A 10,000-nucleotide genomic window follows, 5' to 3' on the forward strand; every position below is an offset into this window, starting at 1 on the left:
AGTGCGTAGTTTTGGTCATATAAGTGCAAATATTGCAATGGCCACATTTGTATGAGTCCAGTAAATTGGGAAACAGTGATAACCTGTTATTTTTACTAGCATCCGCCCGTAGCATGCTAGGTGATAGTAAGTTACCTAATGTTGCAGCTTTACGGAATACTATGCGTGGACCAGTGCATGTCATTTTCTCTAATAATGGGTCCATAGATAACGTGGCCCAATGTTTGTGAATGATCGCTTTAATGGCATTAGCCTGCTCACTGAAGTTGGTAATAAAGTACGGAACATCGGAGCTGTTATGGGGCTGGTCTGAGTCAGATTCTTTCACATTCATTTTAATTAGTGAATCTCTTTCTGTACCCAGAGCTGATTCATAAGCTATGTCTAGATCCTGTTTCGCATATCCTCTTGCCAGGAATCTACTCCTCATCTCTCCCGCCCTGTGGACAAAGGCACCCAGGGTAGAACAATTCCGCCGTAAACGGAGGAACTGACCCCTCGGAATGCCCCTGACCAAAGGGCGGGAGTGACAGCTTTTTGCATGGAGTAAAGAGTTTCTTGCATTCTCTTTCCTGAAGATATCCGATTGAATTTTATTTCCGATATCGATGAAAAGATTAAGATCCAGGAATTGAATTTGATGTGTATCTGACATGTGTGTAAATTTTAAATGTAATGAATTGTCTGCCAGATATACCAGAAACTCTTTGAGATCTTCCTGTCCACCACTCCAGATCAAAAGCAGATCATCAATATAGCGCTTGTAGAACGCTATATGATGTCTGTAGGGGTTGGAATCTCCAAACACGTGGGACGCCTCCCACCAACCCATGAACAGGTTGGCATAGGAGGGGGCAAACGAAGTCCCCATAGCTGTCCCACGTGTTTGGAGATAAAACTGCCGGTTAAAAAGAAAATAATTGTGGGTGAGTGAAAACCTAATACTATCTATGTGGTGCTGGCCAGACATTTAAGCAGAAAAAGCCCGCGAAAAAACGGGTAGTTAACCGGCAGTTTTATCTCCAAACACGTGAGACAGCTATGGGGACTTCGTTTGCCCCCTCCTATGCCAACCTGTTCATGGGTTGGTGGGAGGCGTCCCACGTGTTTGGAGATGCCAACCCCTACAGACATCATATAGCGTTCTACAAGCGCTATATTGATGATCTGCTTTTGATCTGGAGTGGTGGACAGGAAGATCTCAAAGAGTTTCTGGTATATCTGGCAGACAATTCATTAAATTTAAAATTTACACACATGTCAGATACACATCAAATTCAATTCCTGGATCTTAATCTTTACATCGATATCGGAAATAAAATTCAATCGGATATCTTCAGGAAAGAGAATGCAAGAAACTCTTTACTCCATGCAAAAAGCTGTCACTCCCGCCCTTTGGTCAGGGGCATTCCGAGGGGTCAGTTCCTCCGTTTACGGCGGAATTGTTCTACCCTGGGTGCCTTTGTCCACAGGGCGGGAGAGATGAGGAGTAGATTCCTGGCAAGAGGATATGCGAAACAGGATCTAGACATAGCTTATGAATCAGCTCTGGGTACAGAAAGAGATTCACTAATTAAAATGAATGTGAAAGAATCTGACTCAGACCAGCCCCATAACAGCTCCGATGTTCCGTACTTTATTACCAACTTCAGTGAGCAGGCTAATGCCATTAAAGCGATCATTCACAAACATTGGGCCACGTTATCTATGGACCCATTATTAGAGAAAATGACATGCACTGGTCCACGCATAGTATTCCGTAAAGCTGCAACATTAGGTAACTTACTATCACCTAGCATGCTACGGGCGGATGCTAGTAAAAATAACAGGTTATCACTGTTTCCCAAATTACTGGGCTCATACAAATGTGGCCATTGCAATATTTGCACTTATATGACCAAAACTACGCACTTTTCCAACTGTGACAAATCACGTAAATTCAAAATCAGATCGTTTATATCCTGCCAAACATCTTTTGTAGTGTATGTTTTACAATGTGGTTGTAAAAAACAATATGTGGGTCTCACTAGCAGAATGCTCAAGATTCGCATCTTAGAACACTTGAGACTTATTCGCAACCGCAATATGATACATCCAGTACCCATACACTTCAATACATGTCCATTGGGTTCAATCAAATCCTTTAAATGTATGGCCATTGAACATATTCCCCTACCGCCACGTGGAGGAGATCGGAAAAAAATCCTTCATCAAAGAGAGGCCCATTGGATTTTTACTTTAAATACTTTACAACCCAATGGCCTTAATGTAGAATGGGATTTACGGTGTTTTTTATGAATTAATTAGGATTTATACATAATCTGTATTCATTAACATCATGCATCGATTAATTACTAAGGTTCCTAGAACATACCGTATATCCTCATTTTTTTGAATTTTTATTATCATTATAACATTGCTTATGTATATTGTTTCACTGTCAATGGCTATGCACTGCTATTCTGTGTTTTTCTTTTTCTTTTGCTTTTTCCTGCCACTTCCCCCTCCCCCCCCCCCCCCACATTCCCTCTTCTCCGTCCCCTCCCCACCCCCCCCCCCCTTCTTTCAATCTTCTTCCTTGGTCGCATCAAGGTCTTTATGCAGATTTACAATATTTAGAATAGTCTTAAGTTATATGTTATATGCACTTCAATTAATGCCATAGCAATATTCAGACATCAGTAATTACTGCTTTATATAACAGATCTAATGGCCAATATTAGTCTCCAGCAATGTTGCTAGCATCTTTTTATCATTTTATATTACCCCCATGCCTATAGATTAGCCTTTGTTTAAAGTTATGTTCACTATTAAAATGTATTATGTCCATACTGGCTATACTAAGATGTCACTATGCCTTTAAAAACAGCATTGTGTCTAAACATTTCCTGTGGCATGATGGGGTTAACATTGATCACTACCCGTTTTTTCGCGGGCTTTTTCTGCTTAAATGTCTGGCCAGCACCACGTCTCCTCACTCCAAGACGAAGCCCTATCTCCAAGGGTGAAACGCGTAGAGGAGGAGATCGTGGTGTAGCCCCCAGAGTGTGTTGTCAATAAAGTTGTTTTACATCATCCGGGACCTGTTTGGACTTCTGTCATGCGCAGTTGCGCCTTCTCTTCACATTCACTGTTATCAAAACTAGATACGATGGTACACTTTTATGTCCCTCACTTTTGTAAGATGACTTCACATATGATTTTTGAAATATTAATCATCTGAGACAAAGATCACGTTACTGAGGGAAAATGTGATGTGTCCTTCATCACCAATTTTAACTCGATGACTGTGCAAATTGAGAAAATTATAAAAAAAACACTGGGCAATCCTTTCAAACGATTCAATAATAGGTTCCCACATTTCAGAATTCCCAAAATTTATATACAGAAAAGCAAAGAATCTAAAAAGTATGCTATCACCAAGCGATATAAAAACTAAAGAAAATACAAATGGTGAAAAAAGATGGTTAACTGATAAACCTATTGGGAATTTCAAATGTGGAACGTGCTCAGTATGTAAACATTTGCACCCTAATAAAAAATCATTCACTTATAAAACTACTGGTGAGGTCCATGACATTAATGACTTCATTTACTGTAACTCAGACCATATTGTGTATGTAATTGAATGTCCGTGTGGCCTACTTTATGTGGGGCGCACTAAGCGCCCTTTGAAGGTGCGCATTCAGGAACATTTATGTAACATTAAAATAGGGTATATGAAACACAGTTTATCTAAACATTATGTACAATATCACAATGGGGATCCTTTCTCTCTACTGTTTAAGGGTATTAAACATATACCAAGAAACAGAAGGGGCGGAGACAGGGTGAAAGAGCTTTCTAGGCAAGAAACCTTCTGGATACATAAATTGAACACTTTGTATCCGGGGGGTTTAAATGAGGACATAGACATTTGGTCCCTCTATTAACGATCCTTTATGAGTCTATGTGGTTTTAATTCTTTGTAAAAAAATGTATCTAGATATTCTTATTTATATTTTTATAACTTTTAATGGTTTTAAGTAGTCCGATACTCCTATGTTCATTTTCTATGCTGTCGTGCTTCTTCTTTGGAGAATTGTTATCTGCAACTCTCCTCAGGTCTAGTTGATTCTGGGTGCTAATATATGTATATATATTTTATTACAGACCATGCACTATGTGTCGCTCTGTTAAACTTTTATGATAATGCACTAACATTTCTTTCTTTATTTTAGAATCATCTATCGTGATTTATATATCTATTTCTTGTTTTTTGTTAGCGTTATATTATTGATGTGAATAAAGTTTTATTTGTTGTCATGTTGCCATTGACAACTGCATGGAGTAGTGTACCAGACACTTGACTCCTCCCCGCCGCCATCCTATTGGTTGGAGTGTCCGTCTGACGAACCAATGGGGTACTGGCGTGGGATATTTAAATGCCTCGATTTCGACCGTTCAATATTCCCTGATGAAGAAACCCTTTGGTTTCAAAACGCGTTGGAAAGTGTGCTAGTATTCTGTCTTACTACTGTGCCTAGTATTGCGGGCTGATCCGGCCACCGGGAGGAGGTTTTGCGATGTGATTTTCGGTGCAACCCTCCAGTGACGTCATCAACCCGGAAGTGCAGGAACGGAGGACAGCTAGAGGAATCCAGCCGGCGTGGAGCTCCGTTTAAAGCGGCCACTCTCACGTGAAGCCGCGGATGTGCTGGACTCTGTTTATATGCTAGCGGGGACTCTGAAAGACTCCTTACCTACCATCAGGAACCAGGATATCACGAAACAGCTTCAAACACCTTTGATGACATCTGATCCAGTTTACACGTGGTGTATGGGTAACAAATCCCTGATATGCTTGTATAATATCTCTTTGATGTACGCACATTACCTACTCTATTGATTGGTTGTTTCAATATAATTTTTAATGCACTATGAGCGTTGTGCGCTGTGTCTTTTGTGTTTTTATCTGTATTTCTAGGGGGTGTTCTGGGCCATCCCTGCCATCACAGCTGCAGACGCTCTAATTTGCCTAGTGTTTGTTTAAGGTCACGTATTTACCTTTATATATTACATCACTTATCACTTCACATCTTTGAATTGTTTAATTAGTTGCGCACTAATCTTTCACCTTTTCACTTAAGTGTATTATATGTACAGTACTCACCCACCAGCCAACCATGCCCAAAATGACCCGTTTCAAATGCATGGAAGAGGATAGAGGAATCGTGGCTGGTACCCGAGAATCTGGCTACCACATTAAGAATCTTCATATTGGCATTGCATACCATCTGCACATTGATGGAGTGAAAGTGCTTGCGGTTCCGGTAAGCATGCTCATTCAGAGTAGCCCACCCATCACACATGGTATCCCGGCTATGGTATAAAAGCCATTTCTTAGTTTCAGCCACTCTGTCTGCTCTTTAGGAAAATGAATATAATTCCTAGCGCGTCTAGTAAGTGCACATAGAAACTGGCTAAAACCCCGTGTGAATGCCGACTGTGAGACCCCGCCTACTGTCCCCAAAGCTGTCTGATAGACACAAAAGCAAGAAAATGTAATGATCACAGCATTGTAACAAGCCCAGGGACTGCACGCTTGTTACGAAATCTAAATCTTCTCTTAACTCTTCATAAAGAGCTAACATTGCTGCTGAACTCAAGCGATATCTGCTAGCAATCGCATCCTCAGTAAGCCCCTCCAAAAGTGTGAGCTCACGATATAAACGTGGATGGGGCACCACCTCTATCCTCTATCCTCTCCCTAACCCTCTCCCTTTCCTCTCCTTCTCCTTTGTCTCTCATCCAAAACCAGTCTACTCCTTCTCATCATAATATATCTCTTCTCCATGTCCATCTCCATCTCTCCCTCGAAGTAAGTGTTCAATTTGCCTCCTTTAAGTAGGTATGTCATTATGGTAAGTAACTTCAATAAATGAAAGGTGTTTAAAAAAACAAAAAACATGTGTCTACAAAAAATTAATATGTGATCATTAGCAATCCAAATCATTATAATGTGATATTTGTATAACTTGTTATGTAAAGATTCATATACCTTGGTTAGCAAAAGTATAAAAAGATCTTTATAATGCCGATAATTGTCACGTACGCAACAATCAGCAATCTGAGTTGCATTTTGTGATTAAGGATAATTGGTACTAAATCATTGAAGCATGTTGACATGTAAAGCTGCATTTTAAACTAACATTTTTAAAAGAAACAACATTTTATTTTTACATTCAATATGTGGATCAATACAATCTGCACAATGACAAGTAGTTAGCTAAGCTCAAGATCGATCTGTTCTCATGTAATCTATCACTTGATCAGGGTTATTACATTAAATTATTGCACAGCATTGTGGGCAATGTAGGCCCTAAATTTGATTGTGTGGGCAGTTACTACATACAATTTCTGCACTGCTAGGGAGCGGACGGGGCTGAAGAGCCACAACCTATCATAAGGCAAAGGGGTCTGTCACTTTGTAAATGCTTACTACATTAAAAACATTCCAAATGTATTTCATTTTTTTTTTAAACTACAAGTATTTTCGCTTACTAGACTAGAGAACTGATGTTTTTAAAAAAAAAAAAAAAAACATGTAGTATATTGTTTCAACTGCTGCTTTACAGTCACACACAACCAAAACAGAAATATTAATTTTGGCAAACAAAAAAAATGTACATATGAACGAATCTAAAAAAAATGCCTATTCACCATAGTACTAAAAACATTGCACATTTATGACACAATCTATCATGTATTGAATACGTTACACATGTTGCTTAAAGGTTTACATGTATGGAACCTGTGACAACATATGTCAGCACCGTCACACAAATTAAAATTATATGTTAAAGGTGCTGGTCAAAGTGACATGTTGAAAATTTTAAATTGATTCTATATCATTACATATGTGCAACAATACTAGGTGCACACTGACAATTGATTATAAATGTTGCAGATCTACATATTGTCATGTACTCGTTCTGTTGTTCGGGTTAATAAAATATGTAACTACAAAGCATTGTGGGACATTTAGTCCATGTAGATAATATGACTGGGCAGTTACTAGATACAATTGTTAGCCTGCTACAGAGAGGCCAGGGATGAAAAGGACAAACCAATCAGAAGAGGAAAGGGATGTAACTTTGATAATGCTATATACATTATAAACATTGTCAAATGACATTCAAAATGTGTGGCATGCTTATTTTGGTTAGTACAAACACTTATGTCATTGCACAAAATGTATGTATTTTTCTTTACAAACATGTTTGATATTGTGTGAACTGTACCTTTACGAGGTTACGATAGGACTATCCCACGAGCCTGCTGAATGGAAACATTCATGTACCACGTAAATAATCATAATATCAACAAGTCATATCGTAACACATAAATAACGTACGCGGTGACACTATTAGGTGAATAAGGTAAACGCTTTTATTTATTAAAAATCGTTATTTTAAAGACAACAGAATCACAAATACAAAGTAATAAGTCTCAGCTCCATAATCTCCATGCTTAAAACATATGTTTACAAAAATTACTTTTTTTTTCTAAGTGCCGTCTTGCCGCTCATCGGCAGCTTTTCACCACCTTCTTGCCAACTTTTTGTGGTGGGACGATCTGGAGAGGAATTCTCCATTCTAGAGCGGCGAACAGCCTCGATAAGCTGATCGGGGCTACTTGAATTGAGCGAGTTTGAGAAGCTGGCGATAAGCGGCGATAAGTGGCTTATCGCCACGCGTTTGGCGGTTTTTTATTTACCAATTTTTAAGAAAAAAATATTCCCATACTTTTTGTAACAAAACTGTAAAAAAAAAAAAAACAGAAATGCGACAGATTTTAGATCCAAACCCAGAAAATGTTTTTAAAACAAAACGCAGATCTCTTTTTAAACCAAAACATCAGTGAAAGTGTTCACTTTATTCCCTCTGTATTACACTGACATCACTGGGTGTCTTGCAAACACACTGCCAGCAACTTGTATGTAGACACTTTTCTACATACCTGAATTACAGTGACCCCAGTACAGTATAGACACGTACAGATCCTACATTTTTGTTCAAGAACATTTACTAAACTAAAATGAGTAGTGAGAGAAAGGGGGTTTCAGCAACTTGTAGCAGGAGGATGACAACAGGTGAGGGACAGTGAGCGGCACACTTGATAGGAGTGAAGCTCTTGCGGAATGTAAACGGATCGTGACTGGGGGAATTTCCTCCATGTATACAGGTTACACTCACCTGGGCTCAAAGGAAACTGAAACAGGTTTCAAAGTTCCCTCTGCTCCTCCGTCCTATCACCTGTCACCTGTCTTTTTACTTTCACATTCCTCTCCCCGGCAGCCCAGGACGTAGGGAAAGAGACCCAGTAAAGAGGGAAAAATGAATTTTGTTTTCAGCTTGAGATTCAGGTATAAAAGGGGAAAAGATGGAAAACAACGTTATTACCTACAGCCTGGGCCGTGGATCAGAGAGACAGAACCTGAGAGAAGAGAGGAGACAATCAGAAAGCAGGTAAGGCAGCCCTGCTGCATGTGTATACTGACTGTAACTGGTACTGTATATATAATGACACTAACTGCTGTATATATACACTGCCACTGTAACTGGTGTATAATTACACTAACTGCTGAATATATACACTGACATTGTAACGTGTGTGTGTGTGTGTGTGTGTGTGTGTGTGTGTGTGTGTGTGTGTGTGTGTGTGTGTGTGTATATATATATATATAATGGCACTATACAATGACACTAACTGCTCTACACAGTACATGCACACACTTATGCTTATACTCCAAGTGTTAGGTGTTCACAAATACTACAAATAATTAATGAATCCCCTTATGTCAATTATCTTACCTAGATATGGACCTGTTTGTCAGAATATCAGTGGTGACAGCAGTGACAGTGCTGCTGCAGGTGACAGTGAGTGGGAACCCACTCACAATACACTGTAACATGTCCAGGTACAAACCTGTGATCACCAGTTACATGACAGCCGCCAAACAACTGCAAAGCCAACATGTGAGTTTAACACACCCAGAACATTGCATGTATCAGACATGTATCTGTATCAGAGAGATACCTGTGTTTAAAGTAAACCAGCATGAGAGAAAAGCAAAAGGAGGGAGGGTATACTGCAGACAGATGATGGATTAGAGTGATCTAATGGGAGATGGAGTAGATATCAGCTTGGCTCAGGTAAAAGGGAGTTACATGTGATATGATAGAGGCTTGTTATGGGATATGATGGAGGTTAGTTGAATGTGATAGTATATAGGCTGCTTATACGTGATAAGCTGTTTACAGTAGATGACAGAGGTTAGGTTACAGATATGGCAGATAACCTATTACAGGTAAAAGGGAGTGGATCAGTGAGTAAAGACACTGACTGGCACCGAGAGTTTGAAGCAAGCGAAGCCTGGTTCAATTCCCTGTGTTGGCTCCTTGTGACCTTGACCAAGTCACTTTATCTCCCTGTGCCTCATGCACCAAAAACATAGATTGTAAGCTCCACGGTGCAGGGACTTGTGCCTGCAAAATGTCTCTGTAAAATGCTATGTAAAACTAGCAGAGCTATTTAAAAGCATGCTATTATAATTATTATTACAGGAGGCTGGTTACAGGGGGTGATATAGAAAAGTTACAAGGGAAAGCAAGGCTGGTTAGAGTGGAAGCTCAGCTACCTGTAATTTCATTTTTTACCCATGAATTTTCCCAACAGGAAGAAATGCGAAATAGTATTGAATGCTCTGAAGGACTGCGTCTTAAGAACATACCAAAATGTGATATTAAGGTAAGGATAATGGCAAGAAAGAACCACACACCAAACCCTTCCTGCCTACTCACCCAAACCGTATTTTATCCACTGCCCCAAACCCTCTCTTACTCCCTATACCAAACCTTAACCTGACCCACTCCCCCAAACCAAACAGTGTATTTACCTAGAACCACTCACCCATCATTCTTAGAACCAAAGCTCGTAGAACAAAAGGCACAACCCT

At 39.6% G+C, this 10,000-nt stretch overlaps 1 long non-coding RNA gene across 1 annotated transcript in view; it reads left to right on the forward strand.

The window, feature by feature from the left end:
• Positions 1–8,345: 8,345 nt before the first annotated feature.
• Positions 8,346–10,000, forward strand: part of LOC142498528 (uncharacterized) — a 1,971-nt gene continuing 316 nt past the window's right edge. Inside the window, exons 1-3 of the long non-coding RNA XR_012802456.1 lie at positions 8,346–8,510; positions 8,860–9,020; positions 9,721–9,792. This is a non-coding gene — a long non-coding RNA (uncharacterized LOC142498528). The remainder of the gene's footprint in view (positions 8,511–8,859; positions 9,021–9,720; positions 9,793–10,000) is intronic.

This window comes from Ascaphus truei, chromosome 7 (genome assembly GCF_040206685.1).
Source record: "Ascaphus truei isolate aAscTru1 chromosome 7, aAscTru1.hap1, whole genome shotgun sequence".
NCBI lineage: Eukaryota > Metazoa > Chordata > Amphibia > Anura > Ascaphidae > Ascaphus > Ascaphus truei.